General features: G+C 40.0%; 1 protein-coding gene across 14 annotated transcripts in view; it reads right to left on the bottom strand.

The window, feature by feature from the left end:
* ATXN1 (ataxin 1) overlaps window positions 1-26,568 on the bottom strand; it is a 367,337-nt gene that overhangs the window by 256,721 nt on the left and 84,048 nt on the right. The window contains exon 1 of one of the 14 annotated variants that reach the window (XM_021553079.3): window positions 6,684-6,708. The exons of the other annotated variants lie outside the window; for them this stretch is intronic. The gene's annotated coding sequence lies outside the window, so the exon portion shown is untranslated. Of the gene's footprint in view, window positions 1-6,683; window positions 6,709-26,568 lie in introns of those variants that run through there. 14 annotated transcript variants of the gene reach the window in all.

The following is a 26,568-nucleotide window of genomic DNA, read 5'->3' as shown; positions in this document are numbered from 1 at the left end:
ACACAAGCACTACACAAATGCTTTTACAGGGCTTTTACAATGAACTGGACAGCCTACTGCACCCCAGCAAAGTTTTGGGGAAATTAAGAATGGAAATAAGCATTGTATAACAAGCTGCACAGCACATAACAAAAAAAAAAAAAAAAAAAAAAAAAAAGGAAGAATTTAATGTTACATTCAATGCACATCTCAGATCACTTTTCCAGATCCTTGCCGTCTCCTGAAGAAACGCTCATTCCAAGAATGGTTGAACACCACAGAGTGACCATAGGCTCCAACAGAAGTCTGTGAATCTGTTTCCAAGAAGCTCAAAACTGTACTTCAAAAGCCAAGATGACTGCCATTTAAGGTTCTCCAGGGCTGAAAGAGCTTACACATAAGATTTTCCTCTCACAACCAGAACACCAGGACCCAGAAAGAGTTCCAGCTGATTTTCCAAGCAGTGAGTGACTGACTTTCTCAAATACAGCTGCTTTCTTCATTAGGACACTAAAAATAGTTCTGCTCCTAGCAGGCTGACTTCCTTTTAAGCCTCCTGCCATATCCATGTGTGTATTTCATTCAGTTTCTGCATGTCTGTGCCACTGTAATTCTATTTCAGCCTTTAAGTACATTCAAGAAATTTTTCATTTCCCTCTCCCATATTCACTCCAGATGTCCTGAACTGTCCAAAACTGTTTCATGTTAGTAGAATTTGTAGGGTTATCCTGGCATTCACACTGCTCCCATCTGCTTCAATATTCTCAAGAAAGATCAACTTTCTTCCACAACTGTTAAAGAACATGGACAACGAGTTTATGATTTTAAAACATCCATTATTAATGGTAGATGTTTTGCTTTTACCTTGTATGATGGGAATAATTAAATACTGCCATATCAGACTTTCACATTTTCCTCTTGGAGAGATGCTGGAGTGAGAAACCAGAGGAACTGGATGATATCCCATGTCTTAGAGAACATACTGCAACTGCAGTAAACACTCCATTAATGCTGCATCAGCATGCAGGAACCTCACAGTGAAAAGCCACACTGAATGAAAGGTGGTGGAGATTGTGGGAGCACACTGCAGTGCCCCTTTCAGTCCAAATCACCTTGATTCCAGAGGAACTGGGCACGTCCACTCTCTTGTAGCCCACATGGTGGACATGAAAATCAAAGTGCAAGAGGAATTGTAGGAAGGGAGGAACCAGGGCAGGGATATACCCGCTAACTTCTCTTAATATGATATTAGCAAATGCTTGGATCCATATAGCTCCAGAGGCTTCAAGATGACCTGGCCAGTAAAATCTGTGGTGTATTCAGTCTTAAGTGAAAATGCTCAGTGTTGGACAAATGGTGTATTAAAAAATGTGACTGACACACCTACCCACCAGAGCTAGACAGCATCAGATACATTTACTTCTACCCCAGGAAGACTTCAAACTTGAACCTTTGAGCACAATTCTCTACATCACTTGGCAACAAACAGTAAACTTTCTAATAATGGGAATACCATTTCAAACAAACTAAACAAGTTTAGTTTAACTAAAATTCTAAGCTGAGCTATATTTGCATCTCCAAAGGTTTGGTAATAAATATGATGTGTTTCATTGAATTTGTCCAGGATGAAGCTGGGAAGTAATAGAGATCCTGGCACTCAGGATATTTCTAGGTGAAAAGTATTTGCATAAGCATTATGAAACTTTGGTAACATGCCTGTCCTTAATCTTCTTGCAAGGGTAGGTGTGTTATCTAATAAACTTAAAGATGTACAATCTTTCTAATACAGGTAAGCTGTTTGCAAAATTTTTATTCCAGGAAAGATCATTAAAAGAAAACTCCAGGTCCTTTTTTTTAAATCTGAAGTTTCAGTGATGTGAATTGCTACCTATGTCTGAGAATACAAAGCTATCCACAAACCTTTCTAACCCTACTTACTTCTGCAAGACTTGAGGTGGTTTGTAACCTCACGTTCTTGAGTCAAAAGTTGTCCTATGAATGGTATTGCTTTGGAGTTTTTGAAGAGAAAAGAGAGAAGGGAAATGTACTGATAACCAGGCAGCATTATTTAAAATAAAATATGATAAATGGTGCATCTCCTTACTCAAATATGTACTAAATAGGTCCCTTCAGAGTAAATAGTCTTAGCCATTTTCCATGATGCTAAAAATGGAAGTTTCATCTCTCCTTTCTGCCTAAGTAGGAAATAATAACTGACAAGAATGCCAATGCAAGTAGAGTGCAAATTAATCCAGCCATGTTATGCGAACAATGTTGCTGCACTCCTATGATAAACCCAACCAGGAGCAAAATTTGGCTTGCTCTATCTTCCCCCTCCAAATGTCTCACTCTGACCATACAACTGTTCTATTTTCTGGTTAAACATTACATGGAGTGTGTTCATTTCTGCTTCAGCTAATTTAGCTATGCTAAATGTAAATGCTTCCTGTACTTATGAATACAATCTGTTCATAGTGAATAGTTTTGAAGATTTGGATGAGTTAAAACAGCAACAGTATCCATGTGGGACCAATCTTCCCTGGACAACTCTTATGCTTTGATTCATAAATTCTTTCCATAGGAAATATCTGTGGAAAATCTCCAACACATCCAGAAATGCACAACTCAGTTTCTTGAGTTATTATGGGTTCTTAATATTTACTGCTTCTCCCTTTATTTCTTGCTCTTATAACAACATTGGCTCTTGGGTTCACATGAGACCCTTTTTATACTTGTTTTCCATTGTCATAGAATGTGTATTTAATAAATGCAACAACATCAATCATTAGTACCACCACACGAATCTATTAAAAAGCAACTTCCAACTCTTGAAACAATCTGAAATCTGCATCTGATGGGTATCTTAAGGCACCTCCTCACCTGCTGTTATCATTCTGCATGTTTGACTTACAGTTTGGAATTAAGACCCAGTTCCTGAATTACAAAAAAAAAAAAGCATACCAGTTCCTGGTTTACAATAAAGAATTTAAGGAAATCTTGAAAAAAACCTCAGCTTTGGGAGATGTAGGGGTGACAGTGGTGGAAGCACAATGGAAAACTTGCAAGTGAACTTCTAAGGCCTGTGGCATTCACAATGCACAAAAGATGAAGCAAAAAAGCAAAGAGGGGGATTATGGCTGCTAGGATGTCAGAATGTGCCCAGTTTGTCAGAGATATTAGAAGCTGAGGCTGTTTTTCCTCTTCAGCAGTTCATTTTGGAAGTGAGAACCCTGTACTCAATTGCCTGGAGTGCAGAGCTTGAACATACTAGTTTGTTCTCCTCTCATCTCTGGTAATTTGTCATGGATCTCTGCCAGAGGAGTTTAGCTCTTTACACCAGATTTTGCAGACTCCTTAGGAAGTCCCTGTCCATCCAACAATTGGTGTAGCAGTACCAAGTGTTGCCTTAACATGAGAAGGGGTTCTCCTGTAGTTGAGTCTACTTTTATCAATCCTCCTTGTGATATGATCCCATCAATGAAGTATTTTTCCTAAATTAAAATGTATATTAATTATAAGAACTTTAGGTAAAACTCAGTAAATTGCAGCTAGCCAAGAAGTTAGAAGAAGAAACTAGCACTTCTGGTCCACATGGGTCCAGGAATAAAGTTTTTAGGTCCTGGTGGCACTGCTTGTCAGTCAAAGAAAAGAGCAAAAATTTAAGACCCTTTCACAAAGCATTTGTCTTGTCATGTTTGCATCTGACAGACTCCAGTTGATACAGCATTTCCTCTCTCTTTTTTATTTTCTATCTTCTTCAAATGGTGTCTCTCCCTCATGATTCCAATGCTCATGACTCAGGCAGGTTCAGGGGTATTAAGTAAATGTTGAAGGTCTCAATTCTGAGCAGTGTTTCTCTCATTCCTTGTATAATTCTTTACTGGCCATTCCACTCCAGGTTAGACCAATAACTGCAAACACCATCAGATTTCTCACCTCCCAGACCAAGACAAGACCGTAGCTCAGTCTTCTCAGTAGGAATGCTGTGGCAGCAGAAATCTTTGGGTAAGAGTTCTGTGGCTTTCTTTTAAAAAACAAATTTGTCATACGTAGAGTATGTCTAGAGTGGAGAAAAGCCAAAGATAGAAGTTCTTTCACAGACCTAGTTATGCCAGCTGAAGATTATGATCTTTCCAGATGCCTTTCACCCTTGCCAGAGGTTACAGCAAGCTGACCTGCTAGGGAGTGAGTGTGTTTCAGGCAAAATGAGTGAAGTTGGCTGAAAATGTTTAAATATTTAGTCTTTGTTCACTCAGGTTCTTTTCTGACGTGCACAGGTTTAAGTGGTCCCCATGAAGCTGAGCCACAGGTCCAGGGGCCATTAACTCTAGTGTGAGTAATAAGTCTCCAGTATAAAGAGAGATATTTGTAGTAACCTTTTCAGCAGGGAATATGCAAGTCAGAATGCATTTCCACTGTTCTGCACTAATATAAATATTCTCTATCATCAGTATTGTTCTAACAGTATATACATCAATATTATCCTAACAGTTTAAGCAACTTCATAATCACATTTGCAGGCCTGGACCTCCGGAGAGACTTAAACCACCCCAATATCTGCTGGAGGGACAACACATCAGGACAATAAGCAATACAGGAGGATTTCTAGAGAGCACAAATGACAAGAGCTAATGACAAGAAATTTTCTGCTGCTCATGCCCACCAACAAGGAGAGATTAATTTGGAATGTGAAGGTCAAGGTCAGCCTTGGCTGAAAATATTATGAAATGGGGGAGTTCAGGATCCTGAGGGCAGAGAGGAGGGAGAAAATCATGCTCAAAACACTGGGCACTTCAGGAGAGTAGACTTTGGCCTCTTTGAAAATCTGCTTGGAAGAGTCCCATGAGATGAGGCATTGGAGGGAAGAGAGGCCTAAGAAAGCAGGATAATATTAAAGGATCATCTATCTCCTCTAAGATCAAAAGAGGTCCATCCCAACAATTTCAAAAAATGTCAGGAAGCCTGTATGGAGGTAATAATAGCTCCTAGACCAACTCAAGAAAAAAAAAAATGAAGCATGCAGATGGTGGAGGATAAGCTAGGAGGAATATGGAGACATGGTCTGAGCACCCAATCTTTAATTTTAAGGTTAGTTACACCGAAGCCCAAATGTAACTGAATCTGGTGAAGGATATCAAAGACAACAAGAAGGGCTTCTATAAGTGCATGTGTGACAAAAGGAAGGCTAGGGAAAATGTGAGCCTATTCAGCAAGACTGGGAACCTGGTGACACATGATATGGAAAAGGCCAAAGTACTGAACATTTGTCTGCATCTTGTAGCAGGACTGGCCTTCAGGAGTCGCAGATCCTAGAGATTGTAGAGAAAGGCTGGAACAAAACTTTCCACAAGGGTGGAAATACACCCTTAGCAAAGGGAAATTAGGTCAGGGAATACTTAAGCAAACTAGACATATAAACTGTTCCACTGACTCTCAGGAGATCCTAAATAGTTTAGCCAGTACTAGTAGCTTGGGTTTCAAGGGCAAAGGAAACTGTTAAGAAATGTCAAAGTTCACCTTCCATTAAGCTTGCCAGTTTGTAAACATGAAAGAAAACACAGATGGCATTTGACTGTGCCCTGATACTTGATGATCAGTCCAAGCAAAAAGCAGGTATGACAAGTGTTCTCATTTAAGTTGTAGTCATTATCTCATGCTTCATCCCTTCTGTTGATGGCAACCTTGTCTCACAGCCAAACAACAACAACCAGCATAAGCATAAACAAAATCAATCATTCTCCTTCTTATAGAACAAAAACACACATAATAAAACCCATCAATTCCCACAGAGATACACTTTAAAACAGTTAAGTTGCCACTACGAAAGAGACATAAAACAAAACTAGGCTAATAGCATCTAAAGGTATTCTGTTGAGATGTTGGAAGATGTAAATGGGTTAGTTTGGCTTTCTGAGTTACAGTTTGCAGACACATCTCTACAAGATTATCATTGTGAGTTACTGTTGTGTATGTTTAATGGATTTTCCTCCTCTGTGGTACTGCAGGTTCCTAGTCTGGAGTTTTGTTTCTTGCCAGATCTAATCAGCTAATACTATGTTTTATAATATTTACTTGTTAGCTACTGAATTTTGGATTCTCAGGCCAAGGAATGAAGGAGTGAGTGCCACACATTTGATTATGTTAAAACTGTCTCTATTTTAATCTGTTTGTGCTAGAGATATATTTGCCTTGTGAAAGCCAAGAGGCTTACACTTCTCCTGCATCTCAGATAAATATTTTATATCCTTATTTAGATGCAATTTAAAGTATAGCTGACCGTGTTGTCCTAACTTTATGCACTAATGCTTTCTTAGTAGCTCTTACACAGCTTCTATTAGCCTTTAGCCACTCCAGGGTCCTATCTTAAAATCCTCTTTCATGTAAATAAACATTATTGAATGCTAATGCATGTAAATTCTTCCTCGCTCACTGACAATCTTAATTGATTGGGACATTATGAAAAAAATCTGAAACACCACCTTTGACTAGCTCCTGTTTTTATTATTATTTTTTAATTCTCTGCCACTCCTGTTGGATATATGGCTGTGGCCTTATAGCCTTATATGAACAGTTTAGTGATAAGCACCTTTCATTTTCATCAAAGTGGAGGTTCAGTGACATCAAGACAGTACTTAGTAAGGCATCTTTGCTATGGTTCAGCTTAGCCACTCTTAAAAGGAAGCTCACAAAATGCAATCACTGACCTGAATTAAGATTTGGGATAGCACAGTGATGAACATCAGACACAGTAATCTTCTGTGTAAGTTCCCTGCAGAGAGGTCACAAGATCATGCTTAATTTGAAAAAGACAATTTGTATTGCACCATGAATTTAAATAGATAAAACCTACATAATAAAAAAAGCAGTTCAGTGATATCATCTCTGTTTAACAATGCCACTACCAAAGAAAACCGAGAAAGTTTGATTTGAAGTTTTATGAGAAGTATGAAAATCTATAAAGTCAATAAACAGAGCTTTTGTTTGGTGCAAGGGACCACTGGAAAAATTAATGTGCAGGTAAAAGATGAAATTTCTGCCAGGAATCAAGCAGCTTTTAGCCTAGACTGCAGATGAGCAGCACAGTGATAGTCTGATGTGGTTTTACTGAAGTAACCAAAGACAGCACTGTGAAAATTATATCCATCTTAGAGTCTCGGTTCCTCTTTGTACTGCTTGTCTCTCAGAAGCACGTATTAAAGTACCGCAAAATGCAACACATGACACCGATCAGCTTCAAACATCTGTTGTGTAGCACATGGAAAAGCACGCTACAGAATTTCTAAGGAAAGCTGCCTTGTAAATTCGCAGGAAAGCTTTACTGCTTCTCTTCTGTAGAGAATTCAAGTAAAACCAAAATTTTTTAAATCAGGAAAAGTCTGTGTGGAAAGCAGGAAATGGCAGAACTTCGGACACGCAGAGACGCACACTTCCCTACCCCACGCCCTCTACAACGCAGAGTATTTACATTCCACGGCCAGCAGCAACCAGCTGCCTTTCCCCGTGCCCCATCAATCAATCACCCGACAGAGCCTGACGAGGGTATCTCAATGACTGCTTTGCGAACTCAGAACCCAGGGGCGCTTCCCAGCTCTTCGCTGACCACGCGGCGGGCGGCTGTCAGCGCACTCAGCCAAAGCGTGGCTGGCCCCAGCTCCTCCGGCCGAGCCCCGCTGCCCAGAGCCCCGGAAAGGCGGCTCGGGCCCGCGCTGGGAAGGGCCGGGAGCGGCGGTGCCGGCAGCCGGCTGGAGCGCGGCCCGGGCGCTGGCAGCGAGCTGCAGCTCTACTACGGCTTTCACCAGTCAGGGGCTCAAGTTACTGCACGATTCAGATGTGTGGGGCAAAGCAGAACCGGGTTATGTTGTAAGCCGGCTAAGACTGGAAAGGTGATCAGCCTTGTCACCGCTACAAATTGAAACCATGATGTAAGGAGAGCAGGGACGGCTGCATTATTAATCAATGACAGGACAGCATCTGCCGAACAGACAAACCCCACCAGTCACAGTCACACTCTCTGCCGGCCTTACCACTCGAGGTAAGCCAGCCAGAGCGGTATAATCCCTTCTGACATTGCTTCCCTGCTCAGATTGCCTGGGCAGGCCCTAAACACAAGCAAAGCAGATGCCAGTTCTGGGCAGCCAGTCTTTCTCACAGGCGCTCAATAGAACACCCGCAAATGCCCGCTCACGGGCCGGCCGGGCGGAGCGCAGCACGGCTGGGCCCGGGGCGCAGCTCCCGGCTCCCCTCGGCCGCAGCCAGCGCTCCCCGCCGGCCGCGCAGCTCCTTGCCTGCCACCCTCTCGATCCACGCTGGTTTCTCTAGTGTCTGAACTCAACTTTTATATCCATATCATGTGTAATGCAGCAATTTATTTCACGATAAGTATTTGATATTTATATAATTGCAGACGAGAGAGGAGGGGAAAAAAATCCCTCTATCCAAAATAGCTTTATAGATGAGTCGTCTCATTGTCTAACAAGCTTTTCATTGTTTTTAATTTTCATTTCTCTCCATGGTTCAGGGCACTTTGAAAAAAATAAAATCTATTCAGTAGTTTCCCACTCATAATTCAAGGAAGAGAGTAATGTATTATAATAGAGATAATTAGCTTTGACTGAAAATAATAAGCTTGGCACCAAATATCCCCCACTACTGCACAGAATAACCATTTATTGTCTTATATACTCTCCATCATGCCTAATTACTGCAACAGTAATTACTAACCTGTTGAAAGAACAAAAGAAAATGCAACTAGCTCTGCACTGAAATAAGGAGAACATTGCTGATTCTAATACAAAGCTCTTGGTTGCCCACTCTTAGAACACACTCACCATTTAGACGCTTTATCAACACATATGCCTGTAAACTCTAGAAAAGGAAACACATCCACAAATAGCCTGATTACAGTTGTTAGGTCCCACCCATTTAAGCCAAATGTCTCTTCCTTTGGACTGAAGGAATAGCACTGATGTTTGGATTTCTGGGAAGTTAAGGAGGTAGTGCCTGTCCCAGGCTGTGTGCTGCAACATTAAGACATCCATATGCTGGACAGATTTGCTTGCCTACTCTTCTGACCCACGAAGCCTCTCCCTGGCTCAACAGATAGGCTGCCAATCATGCCAAAGAAAGAAAATTAACAAACAAAATTAACAAATTATTATGTTCAAAGAATAACATGTGCTTACAGGGCCTGAAGTATAATCTTTATCTGCAGAAATCCGTTCATGACAGCATTTCTCCCTAGTTCCACTACATCCCACTGTTGGTTCTGCTTAAATTCAGTCTTGGAGCTTCACCTGTGACAGCTAAATAAGCCTTGGAAAAAAGCAGCAAGTGGCTGCATCAGCCCTTTTTGCTGCTCAAGATCATAAAAGAATCTGTATTTGGGAGAGTGTGTACAGCCATCTAAGAAAGTAGAGGGAAGTGTCATTAGTGTCCTTATGTCCTGTTCCATTCAGGTCCCTGAACGGGACTTATCCCTCTCTGTCAATGAGACTTGAAGAAAACGGCTGCCTTCTACATACCATCAGTACTTTTCAAAATCCACACTGCCACAGTTGCTGTGCTCATTGAATTCAGGAACTGGAACAAAGCCACACAACATATGCGAGCATTCACAGCTAATCAGCCCAGCTGAAATTTTAGATATTGAATATTCTCTGGGAAACTGTTCGCAATCAATCCACAAATGTAAACAACAAAACCTCCCACCTCCAAAAACCCCAACAAGCTATAAAGTAATTCACAGCATAAATACAACCAAAAAATACAACCTAGAAAACCTCTGAAACAGTAATCTGAAGCACTCAACAAGAATTATTTACACACAGACTCAAATAATGCGACTGGTTTAACTCAGAAGAAATTGGGGGGTTTTTTTGAGTTTTGATGTTATTGTCCCTGGCATTTTGAAGCATTAGAATTTCAGAGCTTTTTCAGCAGATTGATGGGGACTAAAAATTGCCTTCCCCACCCCCCCCCCTAATTTTAATTAATTGTTTTTTTCCTTGGTCCCACAATCCCAGATGGTACAAGCTTTAAGGAAAATGCAACAAAGACTCCAAGAATCTCATCTAATAATTGTGTTTTCTTCTTCCACTGGATATGCACTGCAAGAAGGCATTCAAATAACTGAGGGGATACTCCCAAAATTATAGGAATACCAAAAAATGCAGAGGCCATACCACCTGATTATCCCACTGAGAGAGAGAGAGGGATATAAATAAAAAGAAGATTTCATAGTCTAATGGCTGTGTCATTGGTGGGTTTGGTGTAGTAGAACAGAATAAAATCACCAATTATTTTTACAGCCTTTACTTGGCTACAAACACCACATCAATATACTTTTAATAAAAATGTACACATTTTTCCTCTCCCAAGCCCCACTACCTAAATGTAATTTGACACCAAGTTTTAAAATGTCATCAGTGAATTTAAGAGATACTTATAGCAGGATTAGAGCATTGCAACTACTTAAGTTGTAAATGAGAATTTAAAATATCGGTAATATTTTCTTGATGAAACATCTGATCATTACCTAACAGTTAAATGACACAAAAAAAATTTATAGCATTTACCATTTAACATAACACAAAATCAAGACAAGGCATCAAAAGCCAATGAAGTTCCATTCTGTCCCATATTAAGATGTTCAGTTATGGACTCATTTGGCATGCCACCATAAATTTCCCCTACTAGCTGAAAAAAAAAAGGAAAAAACATAATAGCTTCAAGTGGGTTATTCAAAAATTTCCAGTTTTACTACCTTCCTGATTAATTCTGTGTTTAACCGCTTGACTGTATTTCTCAGTTATTTTCCAAGCCACCCTTCTCTGCAATGCACAATATATTGTCTAATGTGATCTGAAAAGAAGAAAAGAAAAAAGGAAAAAAAATGAAAAAGAAAAAAAAAATCCCCCAATAAACAATTGTAAGTCATAGGCATTGCTACAGCCAGAGAATGTTTCTATGAGCTTGCAAAGACAACAGGTTTTTCAGATGTGTAGGATTTATATAGTGTGACTTGGTACTCTTCCGGAAGCTTGCTTTCACACACTCCAACCTTGTTTGCTTTATCCTGCATGAGTCACAGTGAAGAAGCACACTTGGGAAAAATATCCAAAGAAAACATGAGCAAACTAGTTAGCTGGAAGTAGGACAGGCCTATGCCAAAACCAGAGACTCAAACATATCCGAACTTTGAGAATAAAAACTTTAACTTCATATGTATTCCCCATGTCTGCAGTAGGTCTCAGAAGATTAATTTGTGTAATTAGTTCTACTTGTAATTATGCTGTTTGGTCACTAGTGCCTTTTGGCTGTTTGGATACTTTCAGGAAAGGAAGTGGTTTCTGGAGACAAAGAAAAATGAAGCATAACTCATTCTGTTGGAATTGCTGTTTTCCTTACTAACAAATAGTTCTTTAAGCACTTTTAAGAATCTCGCCATCCTGATTCCCAGACATACTCAAAAGATGTCAGAAAAGTGATTCTGACCTACCTCTATGCACATATAAATCTGACTTTTTATTGAACAGACTCTGCATGACTCAAGATGATAAACTTTAAAAAAATCTTCAGTTTTGCATGCATCCAAACTTTTGGTCAAATCTAAAAGAAAGAGATACAAAATACAGGTTTTGCTTTCAATGCAAGTGCTTTCTGCATCTGACAATTTTTTGCTTGATTTTTCTCTTCAAGACTCATACCAGCATGTCTGTTAAAAATCTTGCAGTGGCTCTTTTTTTAGAAGAGGTGGGTTATCTGATTATCTGATGCAAACACAGTTTTTACAAACATTCTATTTTAGAGCATGGGCCACATACACAGTGTATGTTATAAACTTGTTCTTATACAGAAAGGACTGATATCTTTCCACTCTGAGCAGATTTTTTGACTTCATCACAAATTGTCTTTTCCCCTTTACATGCTTTCATTAAGGATATAGGCTTGGCTGCCAAGAGAAATACATTACAAACAACTTCTCAAAGTTATAAATGCCTATACAGCTGATTTAACAGGACATACCTGGGTATCAAGAATAATGCATGCATCCCTATAGGTAGAAATGAAAGTTCTCACATTCAAAGTTAATACAGATCCTTTTTCAGAAAATTTTTGTATCTAGGCTCTTCATTTATTTTGGAATGTCTTTAAAATTTCACCCTCTTCTGGCTTTACGGCATACCCCACATGAATAATATAATGACTATATGACATGGCTGGACGTATCTCCAGTATTTTATGTGCATTCTTTTACAAAAAATTTTATATGTGGTCATAGGTATTGTAAAATTCTCTGAACAAAGTCATCAGCTGGTCTGGAACTTAGTAATAATAATAAAAAAAAAAACCTAAGTGAATTAATATTCACCTCTGTTAAATTCTCTGGCATATACAAGTAGTGCTCTACAGTCTTTCTCTACCAGGTAGATCCTCTCACTATGTGTAATTTGGCTTTGACAAAGCTTGGGTGTTGTTTGGCCACCTGATCTATATTGACTCACTCTCTTACTCTGCTGTAGGAAAGGTCAAACATCAGTGTCCTTGGTCAGGTATTCAGACTGGTGCATCTTTCTTGACTTAATGTTGCATCCTGACCGATGCCTTTTGCTTTAAGTGCTGGCATTTTAAAGCTAAAACCTGACCAGGAACTGATCAGTGTATAACGAAACAATGCCATCAGTTTCTCCAAAGAGCAGCACACAGGTTTATTCCATTCTGCTTTGCTGTTTTAACCACAAAGTATTGAAATTTTTGCTGGAAGCACCAAAGGAAAACAATTGTTGCTAGAAATACTCAGCCCACATATCTACTGGATTATGAAAATGCTACCTCTGCTGTAATCCACATAGGGCTCACAGGCTTCTTCTTCCTCCTAGCACTGAAATCATCTCATCCTACATTCTGTTGCAGTCTCTCTTTGCCAGATAGGTCTACTTAGCCAAAATCTTGAAATCATTGCTTGCTCCTTGGCACCAAAAGCAACTCCCACACAGAATGCCCCAGAGCTTAACATCAAGATTATATAGATATAACAAGGTCTTTACATTTCCATGCTCTAAACAATACCACCGTGGTTTGACATAAGGACAAGGGTTTCCATTGTCCTCTGTGAAGAACATTTAATGCTATCCCTTCCTCCTCCAAATGAGAAGTCATGTGTTGCTTGATGTCTGACTGGTCATGCCCTAAAGCAAACACATCTTCAATTAATGTGTGTGTATCAGCCAAGAAAGCCTGGCTTCTGTCACTGGCACTCCTTGACTTCCAAGTGTCCTGAATGAATCATCTTTCTTATTTCTTGTCTTATGGTTCTGCAGCTCCTTCAGCTTTAGCTGTCAGTTCAGACATAAGTTCAGCTCTGCACAAAATGACCAAAACTCCTGTGCCCATCAAGTTCACTGACAGACTTTAAAAAACCCACATATCTGGGTCCTTTTCTCAGTTACCAACTAACTTTCACATTTATGGGTTTGCCTCATCCAAACCAGATAACAAACCACCCTTCCCTTCTCCCCCCCACCCCCACCAAATCACTGTCAATAGTGTAATATCTGATTACAAGGCTGTAAGTTTCCACAGTTCAGTGTACACAGTATCTTTGTTCAAAGCCTGGGCTGCTGTGGCACAGAAAGGGACTTAATACCTCTTTTCCCATGACAGAGTGGTTGCTTCAGGCTACACTAAACACAGCTGAGTAGTGTAGCTTGCAATGAATAAATAACTTCAGTGCTGCCAGTCCTATAACTTTCCCATATAGAAACATTCCAGGAAAACTGTTGTTTATCTCCTACACACCTCCAAGATGGTATTTGTATCACAGTTCTGCCAGAATATCCCAGTTCTACACCAATGGGCCCTGTTGCTCAGCATACATTTTTTACAGTTCCATGAAGGGTAGTTGGATTTAGAGATTAATAGATGCTAACAACTGACTGTATAAAGGAAACACAAAGCAGAGAGAAGGACTCTATGACCAGAGGTTGGGGAGACATAGTTGATTTGCTGCACAAAGTGTATGACTTTTACATAGGGATCCTTACAGCTGAAGTTTCTGGAGCTAGATATTATGTGTGCAGCATTCTTGAAAACTCAGAACTGTTATAATAACAGAGATAAAAATTTAGTCTATATCTCTCTGTCAGTGGGTCTCAAGATCCAGCATGCCTAAGGTTTCTCTGAAAACAAAAATTCTGAGTCCAAGACATGTGAACATGTTGGGAAACTTTTCAATGAGATCAGCAGATTCAGATGAAATCAGCTAAAATTCCCACACACAGCTTCTGGCCAGAATGATGCCCACCTTGCCTTGGCTATATTCGCTTTCCTGTACTTTCCTGATGTAGATGAAAGGGAACAAAGAGTGTGTTATGGCCTCCTTTCCTGCCACCTCACTACCTTTTCCAAGTTTCATTCAGAGAGGGAATACCACTGTACCCAGCAGAAACAGGACCACATGCCTGGAGAGACAGCAGCCTGAAGTATAGCTCACCTTCAGTCTGTGCCCATGCCTGTAGTGTGCTAATCCAGAGCCCACCCAGAAGTTTCTTGATGAAACCACTTTAACCCCTTGCCTGTCCCTTTCTGAGCCAAGCATAAATACTGGCTTCAAAAAGGGCTTGTTCATCCCATGAACGTGAATGAACAGCTTCAGCAAACAGGCCCATCTGGAACTGAGAATGCTGAAACATTGTTTTTGTACTTTCTTGATCTCCAGAGTATCTGGGACTTCTGATGTACCAAGAAATAAACTCGGTATTTTAAGCAGCCTTTAAACCCACTGGCTAGATGAGGCAGGGTGGGAAAAGGGGGTCAAAATGGAAGCTGCCTAATGACAAAATCTGTGTGTTCTGACCTTCTGTCTGAAGATGAAAGCTGAGTTGGATGATTTTTCTATAGATGGCATTAAGGCAGCTTTTAAGGCTACTCTGCTTGAACTCTTGGTTGCACTTCGGTATTGTAAACAACTGCCGGAAGGGGAGTTAAGTGAGTGGAAGTACAAAAAAGTAAGAAGTGTTTTCAGCAGTGGAGAATATTGATTGTAGTGAGAAACCATTTATGCCCCGAAGGGCCATCAGCTGTCACTATTCCTCTGGCTCCAGAGCCATATTTAGGTGTCTGATATGAGTTAATTAACATATTCATTAATTGGTGGGTGGAGCAGTGTCAGTCTCAACAGATAGGAAACACTGACATTAAAATACACTAATTAACACAATTTGAACCTGTCTAAACTCACAATTGATAGCAAACACAGAAACTGTAGCATCATGGCAGACAACAGGCATAAAATCTATTCAATTTGATAGAATAGTGCTTCCAATGCGTGGCCAGAAACAAGCAAGTAGTATTACCTGACGTGGTCAGTTAATGAATAATTGGCACATAGGAACAGCAGATAATCAATGAAAGGCTTATTCCATTTTGAACTCACAGTCCCTGAAACAGTTTAAATCTTGTCTAAGGCAGGTTTTGGATTACCTTTATATCCTCAGAAGCATCTGTGGATAGCTCATGGCAATGCTTTCCACAGGCTTAATATACATTATATAACACTACATCACTTGAATCAGCTTCAGGTTTCCTGCACTCAATCTTTTCCTCATGTGATTAGAAAAAAATGAATAGTTCCAATTCACAATTTCATACCATTTGTTAATTCAGCAGTAAAAAGCTGAAATTCAATTGTAGACATGGCCTAAATTCAGAGATATTCCAAGTACTTAGCTCAGAGATAGATCCACCTCTTTCGTACTGCTGAACTTCCAATTGATTGATAATGCCCAAGGAACAGCAGGTCTTACTAGATCATTTTATTACAGCAGATACTGCATGATTTGATCTTGGAAGTCCAGTGTAAAGATGAGCACTTAAAAATAAATTCTAAAATATTTAAAAATTAAATCATTTTGTCCAAAATTAGCGATAAAAAAAAAAAAAGCTGCTAGCATTGGATATTGTGAGGGAGCAGTGCAAAAGAAAAGAGAGAGAAAATGGGTCTAAAGTGAGATCCTAGCAAACAGGAATGAAATCTCACTTGCTGGCATGCACTACAGTAAACAGGTTGCATACTATACTCTGCTTCGCCACCACACTCCAATTCAAACACAGCTCACATACGGAGTGTGAATGTTCTTGTTCAAATCCCATAAGGTTTTTATTTCCTTTGCTTATTGACAAAACAGTAAAAACACTGTGTTGAACAATTTTGCTACAAGAAAACAGCAGTTTGTCAGAACGACCGAATAAGGCATCCCTCAATTGAAAAAACCACAATGTTATTAGGCAGTGGAATGTAACAGACAAGTTCATTATATGGATACTGAGAGATTTCATTATTTTCTCTTAAAAGGTAGCATTTATACAAGTTATACGGTATTACAGGCATACGAAAATTACTTAAAAAGGAAGCAGAGAATGATGTTGAGAGGTTAAGTGGGGTATTCCCCTTTATCTTCTCAGACAATACAAAGCAAGCTGATACTCAAGGAAACTGAAAGGCAGTGAATTTACCAACAACAAAAGGAATTTTTTTATTCAGTGCACAATAAATAAGCTAGGAAACCTGCAGTCTTGAGACAGACATTATTAAAGCCAAGAGCTTATCAAGATTGAAAATGAGATTTTTGTATATGCACACAATAGAAAACTGGCAGTAGCTCAGAGAGGTAGGTTCTTTTGAAAATTTCTGACAAGACCTAGAAGCTAAAGTTCCACCTTCAAAACTAATTTAAGCACACAGCAATTACACCTGCATGAATGAACCCTGCTTTTGTAATTGTCTTCATCATTCAAGGCTGCACTGGTGCTAAGAGCCTCTTAACTCAAACTCACCCTACTCTTGTCTGGCCTCTCTGAGTGGCAAACCAGGCTTGCATTCATCTGCTCCTGGTTTCCTGTGAAGCCATAATTTGTGGTGACTACACCTGTTGAATAACCGAAGTGGTTGTTCACTGGTAAATTCTTCTCCAAGATACAAGTTCTAGAGTCCTATAGAGGCCAGAAAAAAAACTGTGGCTGAAGACAGAACTTGGCCTCCCACATGCACTGGCAGTCGGCTCTGTATGTGTGAAAGGCTTTAAAGGCCATTCTGGATTCCTGCTTTCATTTTTAAACTACTTTGACAGAAAAGGGCAAAATATTAGCTTGCACAAAATTACCATAAAGTGAGATGAAACATGAATTAGGTACAAAATTCAGCAAGCAACAAATTCAGCCAATGAATGTAGCTTGGATTGTTGCAAAGTATATGCAAATGTATGCTGAGCTCATCAGGCAGCTTCATCTAGCGATGGGTATCCTATTTCAGTGAAGTATTGACAAAATTGTTACTTATGCTTATCCCTTTTATAAAATGCCCAAGCACTTAGGACAATTCATTTCTCTGCCTAAGGACAGGAGACTCCTTATTTGAGAGCATCCCTTTGCCACTGACCTACTGTTTGTTGCCCCTGCGCTGAGAGTACCCTCAAACTCTCCTCTTTATTTTGTGTGAATAGACTTTCCCTAGCAGAGGAGAGCTCTAGCCATCAGCTTGCTTTAGTCTCTCACCAGTTCAATTTTTTGCCTCTGCTCTAAGTAGCAGAATCCAAAGCTCTAGTGAAGGCTCTTGTTTTAGGTACTTTTAAACATTTAACTGCTGCTTGGGCTAAAGGGCACAGAGAGAATGACAGCTTAGCCAGTGGCCAGAGGATGTATGTTTAAGGTTCTGTTCTTGCTCCACTAAGAATGGTTGTTTATGTAAATTTGACAAAGATAACAAATGTACCAATTCATCTAGCAATGCGTAATAGCATGGTAGAATTGGTAAAAAGCTAGGAATTCAAAGCCTTTTACAGAACGAAGGAAAATCTGAAATTCAGTCTGTGACAAGATCCTGACTTGGACAAAGCTTTGAGGCTGATGTACATGTGTTTTCTCCCGCAGCAAGATCCCTAACAAAGCCAAAACGAATTTCAACTGGAAAAAAAAAAAAAAAAGGCATATTTTTTGAGATTACGAACTACAAAAGTTCTTTAAACAGATAAAACTCCCAGCAACTTTTTTATGTCCCATAGCCAGTCCACTGTGCACATACAGGCAGGTCCTTGTTTACACCTAGTGCTGGAACTTGCACTTTTCCAGACCTAGGATTTCATAATGGGAGCTCAGAGTGCGGTATCCCCAGAGAATACTGTTAAGTTCACTACTTGCCAGAATCCGTAAAATGTAGTTAGGATCAAACAAAACATGTCCATGTGCTGTTGCTGCAGGAATGGATGTGTGTACCCTTGCAATTATAAAAGAACTTGCTTTCCTATTACAGAGCCTCCTATCCAGAAATAGGAAGAGGTTTCTTGCTGTAACCACCGATTCCCTCTGAAACATCAGCTGGGTCAGAAGGGAAGTGCTTAAAGATAGTAATAAGAACGCCTCTCTCCCTCATCTTTTTTTCAATAACTGTACCGTAATTTTCATCTAAGGTGAGGAAATACCTTTATTCCTCCATGCTCATTACAGTAAGTTCACAACCATATGTGAAGTGTATCTTTGGTTCTTCCATCACACAGTTTACAGAGATAAAAACTCAACTTCACAAAAAGGCAAACACAAAGAAACAGCAGTAAGATGACAGAGATGCTCCCCTACGAGCATTAGTTTGGGGTTGCCCTCTCACCACTATAAAGGGAATTGTCACTGAACTTACAGAAAGAATTAGTCCACACAGCTAATGTACTATCAGTTTCCATCTGAGCACCATGAATAGTAACTTTTTTATGTAGACAATGCCAATGCAAAGAAAATTCTCTGATCATCTCTTGAACAACTAGAAAAATGGGAGTTTATTTACCCAGCTAAGAAGCTGCTGGCTCTGCTAAAGTCAAAGCTGAGATGTATCTCTCTGTGCTGAGAGGGCTGGGGGCCTTTTCTCTGTGTGACTCTAGAAAATAGATTAATACTACTTATTCGTATCCCAGTGCTTTTAATGGGTTTCATCAACTGATGTTTATGCATTGCTTTGAGGATGTAAATATTCTTATGAAAGTTTATATCCATATCTTTTGGCAGACTATTTTCAGGACTGAGATCACTTCAGAATAGCTATATGACATTCAATGCAACAAGGCTAGAGAAAAGTCAATGTGATTATCTGCTGAGTGTACATGTAAGGACAGTAAGTGGTTTAGACATAGGTATTTATGAGACAGATCCCTGTTTTCTGCTAAGAATTACAACGTTTTGGCAAAATATGGAGATTTGCCAGAAAGGATAGCAGCAATATGTATTGTTTGGTATTTTTATAATTTGCCTCCCACCCCAAAATATGCTTGCCTTGACTGACTAACCTCTAATCTGCATTTATATTGTTGTATCGTTATCTATTATGCATTACATGCACACAAAGCCAAGTCTCTGATCACACAGAGATGCTATTTAGAGTACACAAAACTTCCCTGGAGGGTTTCCATTTAGAGAAAGAAGCAGATTATCATAAGTCTCATGCAATGGTAAAAATACAAAAGGCTCAGCTATTTCAACTCCAGAGTATCAATGTCATTCATGTGTCCCTATTTTAATATATTCAAGTAGAGCAGCAGTCCTCCATGAAGAACTGGGAACAGGTTTCCAAGAACATCAGGTAGGAAATAGCTTTTGTTCTCTCCCCTGCTGTTGTCCAATTTATACTTCAGGAAAGAACTTCGGTCCAAAATTTACCATAGTCTGTTATTCAACTCACCTGCAGTTACTACAATTAGTGACTTCAGAAGGCTACATGCTGCCTTTCATTTTCAGTATGCTTGGTCTGCACAGAGGGATAAAAAAGGGTCAATGTAATCAAACAATACCATAATAATTGTGCAGAGCAAAACAAAGGGGAGAAATGCTGTTAAAGGAAAAAAATGTAAAAACTCATTTTTTCCATGTAAACTCATGCTGCTTACCAATGTCCCTCACAACAGAACAGCAAATCATAACTAAACACAGGTAAGAGTCATGCTGAAGCACTTGGGTTTTGGCAAGGGATGGGCAGCAGAAGGGAAATATGTGTGGGTGAGAGTTTCTGAACACTGCTGGTCCTTTAACACTTAATGCTGGGTCATTTGTGAGAACACACTTGGACACTGGGTTCTTCCTACAGACTAGATGGGAGTCACTTCAAAGGGAGCTTGTTCCAGTAAGGACAACACTTAGATTTAAGTATATCTGTATATAGCCAGCTGGAGGCCCAGCTCTTGAGACTGCAGGGTTGAAATTCATTCCTCTTGGACCTCATTAGCATCCCTGGCATAACACCAAAGATATTTCTTATGGGGAAAAAAAAAAAAAAAAAAAAAAAAAGAGTTAACTAGTTTGCCTTAACAGCCTTAAAAGATATACCACACTAGCCTTCTCTTTTGCCTTTTTATTGGGTGCCGCTTGCTTTTCTTCAAGGAGGTTGCATCCACTTAGACATGAAGTGTCAAACTGATCCTCTCCTATAACAGGTTCATAAGATGATGAGTAAATAAGAATATTCATTGATCTCTATTGGTCAGACTCTTACCGAAAGAGGTTACTAGAGGTAACCTGAATGAGGTTACCATGCCTCATTTAGGTGCTGACATTAAAGCAAGTTCGTTAGTCCAACTGGCTAGAATAGAATCTCTGCCTCAATAATTTCCAAGCTGTGACCATCTTTGCTAGCAGTTCTGCTGGAGGTCAAAGGCTGATGACACCAGACTAGGAGTGTTCAGATAGCACAAAACTGGCCCAATATAATTTTGCAGATAGGATGAGCTAAAGTAAACGACTGAATGATCTTCTCACCCCTCTAGCTGATTCCTTCCCAGTTAAAGCAAGACACTTATGTCCACACAAAAAGCCAGGAGAACCAAAGTGCTCAGTTAAAGGTCCTGTACCCATATATTTATAAAAGATCAAGTGGTTTATGTGTTTGTCTCAACACTGGCAATGGGAGGGAGCAACTAGAAGCCTTATTGCTCCCAGCCCTGTCAAAACATCTTGTACTTTACTGAGCTAATGTGTATAAATAAGAAAATAAGAAGAGAGATGTCTGTGCAAAAGGAGTTTTTCATTTCTGCTGCATCACCAGTCTTGTACCAACAAGGTCCAAGTTCCCTAAGCCAGAAGAGTCCATTTTGTCATCTCAGTTTGTGTGGACAGTGCAGCCATAATAATTGGTCTGCACATGAACATGTGCCAAACAATGGGGGTATGTTCTTACATATAGACAAATAGGAAGGGAAAAAAATAAAAGGTATTTAGGGAGGTTAAAGGGCAGTGCTGATTGTTGCAATCATACATCTTATGATTGGCCATCAGCAACACAGAAAAATAGATTTGTTGTAATGTAGAGTGACACTGGCTCCTAGTGCTTTGCAAACAAAAAAGGCTTGTGACTCTCTTCAGCATAATAGTTCACCTTCTGTAATAAAACTACTAAAAAAATAATAGGGACTACTTCTTTTCCTCAAGGCCCAAAATTTAATTGATGCCTAACCTCTGGCTTCCTGGTACTCCTTACAATATCATCCACATCAAAGTCCACATGCCTTTGTTTCTCTCTAGTCACCCTACCTTCCATCAGGAGGAAAGGACACCTTAGGACACTCACTAGGGCTACAGTCCTATGGTATACTGGAAAGGCAATCTGTTGCTCACACATTTTATGGCTTTCTCCATGGCCTGGAAGGAAAGGCAGGATGGGATGCTCTGACCTATGAAGAGTATCTCCCCATTTGGTCTTTGCCTCTATTCCAACTGACTGGAAGGATATCTGGGTCTTGGATCCTTATGCCTGAATGCAGAGATTCACAGGTGATGAGAAGCTTGCTGTTTGCAGCCCTGCCAGAGGAGGTATACAGCTGCAGAAGCACTGACATGCCTTTAAAAATGGCCCAGTGCAGCTAAGGTTCTGGGACGTTCTTTAATGTATACAGCTTTTGATATTTTTAGATGTTTAAATTAGCATCATACAGCAGCTGGCATGAACCCAGCCTCTTCTAGTTTTGCTGGTATCTGCTCATATTTCTACTAAGAGATTCTCCCAGTAACAGAGCCACAAAGCAGAACACAGTCATCACACATATATGAAGACCTTAATCCCCACCAGACCCTGGCTACACCCCTCTAGTATGCTGATACCTTGCACAATATCATGTCTTTCTGGAACATTACCTTGGTGGTGTGGTTTGGAGATGCTGGGCCTGATCAGATACTTTTGGAGGTATTTTTTAAATGGGGAAGTAGAACCTTGATGTAAGGTGGAGAGTGTGCTGGTACAGCAACACCAGAAAAGTGTACTTTGGAGGGGTTCTCTTCCATCTCCAGAGACTTTCTCACTGGTATGAGAAAGTAACGAGGGGCTGCCAATAACCTGTATTTGTGCTAAAGAACAAGTCGCAGGACAGTTTATCATAAAACCTACAAACAATTTCTCCATTTCCTTTTCCCCATTTTCATTCATTCTCATCCTCTTTACACCCCTGTGAAAAGGAAGTTTTCCCAACATTTCAGACATACGAATCACAAAAGATTACTCATGAATCACATAATTCCTCTTAATTCTTGGAAACTAGGTATAGTTGGGAAGAAAACCCTGACATTTGGATTTCAGATGTCATATCTTGAACATACCAGAATTTTTTCTCTTCTTGTTTAAAAACCAAGAGAAAGAACAAATGTTAGAGATCCAATTCTCTGCTGCACAGCTGTATAAAAAGGGGCTAATGTGTTACTGGCTTAGAATATTCAGTATGAAATGATGAAAAAGGAAACACCTGGTACCTAATGAGATGTTACAAGCTTCTATTTGCAATGAAAGTACACAAATGTAAGAGGAAAATGGACTCATGCAGCCTAAAGCCAGGAAAATCCAGCGAGGAAGGATTGATCTTTGGGCCTTCAACATCAATAGGACTATTCATGCACTTAAATACACATGTGTATTTTAGCACCTGGTTGAATTAAAGCCTCAGATAGCAAATCAGAAGATGGCTGCTTGTTCTCAGCCTGCAGAAAAGCCAACCCTTTTTGAGAACTGCACTGATTACCCTAGTTTATAATCTCTTTAATATCACAAGTTCCACAAAGATACATTTTGTTCCCTAGAGTTCCTCGGAAATCAGCTAAACATATGGACTGCTTGCTTACACCTACTACAGAAGGCTGAGTATTGAGGATTTATATATTTTAGTCTATGTGGTGTAAATATGTATAAATTTATATTGTGTTAATTTATGGCATACACTACAGAAGGTTTTGCGTGAGCTACATTGCATTCCTTCCCACGTTTCTGCTGAAATATTCATCTTCGGGTCTTTTTCTCCATGTTTTCCTTAGTCTCGCCACAGATGTTTGGGCAGCTTGTGTTAGAAGGGAGTGTGCCTTAGAAGTACATTTAGGAATTTAGGTGATGAGAATACCAAACTCAAGTGTGTGGCTTCAGCCTGATGGGGTTAACAGGCCTGATGAACGCTCACCAGTGTCTCGGACCTGCCTTCTGATACCCAGGCAAGCATCACAACACAGCTTGTGAATCAGCACCACCGAGGCAGACACCCAGCGCACCGAGAACTCCAGGACTGCCAAACAAGTGCCTGACAAACATTGCGTTCACACACAAAACATGGATACATAAAGCTGCTGTGCCAAAGAAGGACTGATTCGTGCAGGAACCGGCACCTGTGTATCAACAAACTGCACTCAGCATCAGCACCAGCAGTTCCTCCCATCTGCCTGCACACAGCTCTCCAGAATGAACATATATTCATGTGTCCCGATCACTCTGAAATTGATAGGACTCTTGCTGTTGGATCAACAAGAGCAAGGTCAAGCCATTGGGCTGAGACACAGCCCTTATCTCCCCCTGAGCCCTTATCGCAATTCTATCAACACAGTCTTTGTGTACAAGGACTGGCAGTAACCCAGAAGTCCCAGTGCCAAAATACGGCACCATTAAGAGCCTGCTGCCTGTCCTAATATCCAGCAAGAGATATGAATTCATACAGAAAACTTAATTAAAGCATGACCTAATCAACAAAAGTGGGGCCCAACACACCATTTATTTGCTTAGCATTCCAGTTGTGCATCAACACGTTGCGTTTCACTAACTTACGGGAATATTAAAATGCACAACTACATAAATAGTACCATACACAGCCAAATAAATCTTTCAGCTCCTATAGGATCCCAAATGCAACACTTACTACAAACTCACAGAGAGGAATGAGTAAGAGGATGTGTCTGCAAATATTTTCTCAGACACAGTTGTGAACTACTTTGAATTTTGACCCTTTTCCCCCTTTACTGTCCAAAAGCATTTCTATGTTCTGTTTATGGCAACGTACTGCAAGATCTGGATCCAAAGTCCAATGCTGCTTCCTATGTCTGGCTAATTCTGGGGAAGTTAATGTCTCCTTTGACGTCCTCTGGGAAAGACGCAGTTACAGACATTTTTTCTCCAGTCCTCTTTGCTTTTCTTGTCTATCTAAGATCAGGACAGGTTTTAGAAGGTATTCGGATGGCTATAGTTGCAACCAGGGCTCTTGCCAATCCCACCAGTCACCTCATTTTGCCCTTCAGAACAACAGCAAGCATATCTTATCCCTAAGTGTCTGCAGATCCTCACCAGATCTGGCTCTGGGATGCTGAATGCCCATCAGCATGTACATTACTTAATACAAGGCTGCTGGTATTTCACAGGGTGATGGTAGAAGAATAAAAGATACAGTAGTAAAGATTTCAGTAGAGTTTAATTTAATTTTTTCAGGATAGCTTTTCCATTACTACTACTACAGCTACACTGCGCAATAGCAGATGCACCAAAAATGCTGAAAAAGCATTTTTGAACAGAGTGGGTGAATAATTCTAATTTAGCAGGCAAAATTAACAGCAATTCAATGAGGGTACAGATTACATTACCCTGTTATGTTGTTGTACGAAGGTTTCAAGAGACCATACATTTTGCTGGTTTTATTTTATAAACTGGCCAACTAAAACCTCACATGTAAAATAATCCACAATGAAAACCACAACTCTCAAACTACTGCCACAATTCTACCTCACCCTTTTTTGCCCAACTCTTTCCCAACCTATTACCCTGACCCTTCTCGTCTCTCATGCTGAAAGGATCTCACAGTGGAGTCTAAAGTTGCTGAATTCAGGGAAAAGTCATCAGGGCTGACTATGGAAATAAGTGCTCCCTGGTCCCACTAAATGCTCCTGCCTGATTCTAACTCTCTCCAACACCAAAGAGCTACACAGCACTGGGAAGATGCTGTGTGGCCCTCTTTTCCTAGAGCAACAGAGACATATTCTAAGCTAGGGTCCTGAAACAGTCCTCAGAGATTAAATAGACAGTAATACAGTTTGGAGTTCTGATGTGGCTGATTTTCCAATTCTTCTACTTTCCTCCCCCTTCCTTCATTCTTCTAGGATTTAAATACTGACTGAAAGATTAAAAACAACAGAAGTTAATAATGATCCTATCATACATTAGAAAAAACAGAACAGACTCAATGAGTGTTGATGGCTTTGATACTTCAGTAGGCTGAAATATATTCAGAGAATGTTTCAGTGAATTTAGGTAAATGGGAAAAATTGTTAAGAAAAAACCCAAAACAATAAAACTTTAAAAAAAGCAAAATCTGATCTTGGATAATTAACAGCAGAAACAGGGCTAAATTGAAATAAATTATTCAGTGCAAGTACTTCAGACAGCTCTTAAGAATAACACATGGATTCATGGCACTCTTTAGGGGACTTTGTGCCTATAAACTAATTAATAGATCTGACTTCTCCATATGTAGTTTTTTCCATCTGTAACAGATAAAGTATGGATAGGTTTCTTCATGTAACAGGAAAAATTAAAACTGAAGTTATTTTTGTAAGTTGTAGAATATTCTCTAACTTATTCAGAACGCAAATGTGTGAAATACCATGACAGAATGGAAATTGATTTTGTAAAATGTGAGAGTGAACAACCGTGCTCTGAAACATGTGGTGCAAAGTCAGAGACAGGGCGCTCGGCTTCCTTCCCCTCCAACCACCGCCCAGGCATGTCACAACCCAAAGGGCAGAGCAAAGGCAGAAGGGCACCTAATAACTCCTAATAATTCCTTGCTACAGCCAGTGAGACAGACAGCCACATCAGAAGCAATTCCATTTCAAAGCTGAAAGGCCCCAAGGTTTTGCCATCCCAATGTGTTGTACAGTGCCGTCTTGCTTAAGCCTTTGCAAGCCCCTTGGACCCTTTGGTTTAATCAACATAGGAGCTGCTCCAGTTACTCCTTGGAACAGCTACCATGCTGTGCATGTAGGAAAATGCTGTACAGCTTCCTAGGGCAAGCAGAGCTGGCATGCAGGAGCTTGTCCAGACTTTTCAACTGGTTAGAAATCTGTCTGCAGCTATTCCATCCAGCCCAGGATGTGAACATTGCTAGAACTTGGCTGAGAAATAGTTCACTTCTGTTTTTGCAGATACCTCGCATTTCACAGGATTAACCTTGACACTTGGATTTCAGAGGCAGCTTCCAAAGTTTTAGCCAAACTAATGTACATCTGTCAGGGTCATCCATGCACATTAACTGAATCTCATCTGTGAGGACA

This window comes from Lonchura striata, chromosome 2 (genome assembly GCF_050655825.1).
Source record: "Lonchura striata isolate lonStrDom1 chromosome 2, ASM5065582v1, whole genome shotgun sequence".
NCBI lineage: Eukaryota > Metazoa > Chordata > Aves > Passeriformes > Estrildidae > Lonchura > Lonchura striata.
The sequence above is the reverse complement of the archived record's forward strand: the minus strand, read 5'-3'. Positions and strand labels throughout refer to the sequence as shown.